The sequence below is a fragment of the Chinchilla lanigera genome, unplaced genomic scaffold, assembly GCF_000276665.1.
Source record: "Chinchilla lanigera isolate Chin_1 unplaced genomic scaffold, ChiLan1.0 scaffold00080, whole genome shotgun sequence".
Classification (NCBI taxonomy): Eukaryota; Metazoa; Chordata; class Mammalia; order Rodentia; family Chinchillidae; genus Chinchilla; species Chinchilla lanigera.
Genome location: NW_004955481.1, coordinates 9,875,362 through 9,875,680, shown reverse-complemented (window position 1 = coordinate 9,875,680; position 319 = coordinate 9,875,362).

Here is a 319-nt window from a genome sequence, read left to right as displayed (position 1 = left end):
TGGTAGCCATTCTTTCCAGAGTGAGAGGGAATCTCAACCTTGTTTTAATTTACCTCTCTCGAATGATCAGTGATGTTGCACATTTTTTCATATATCTATTTGCTCTTTCTACTTTGTCATCTAAGAAATGTCTGTTCATTTCAGATGCCTATTTTTTGGATTAGGTCTTTAAGTTGGGGGGGTCTGGTTTTCTTCAGTTCTTTATGTATTCTAGAGAGTAGACCTTTGTCTGAGGAACAGCTGCCACATATTTTTTCCCACCAAAGTTTTCAAGAGTTCTACCTTCTATATTCCAAAAGATTTAGTGTTTCTGCTTTAA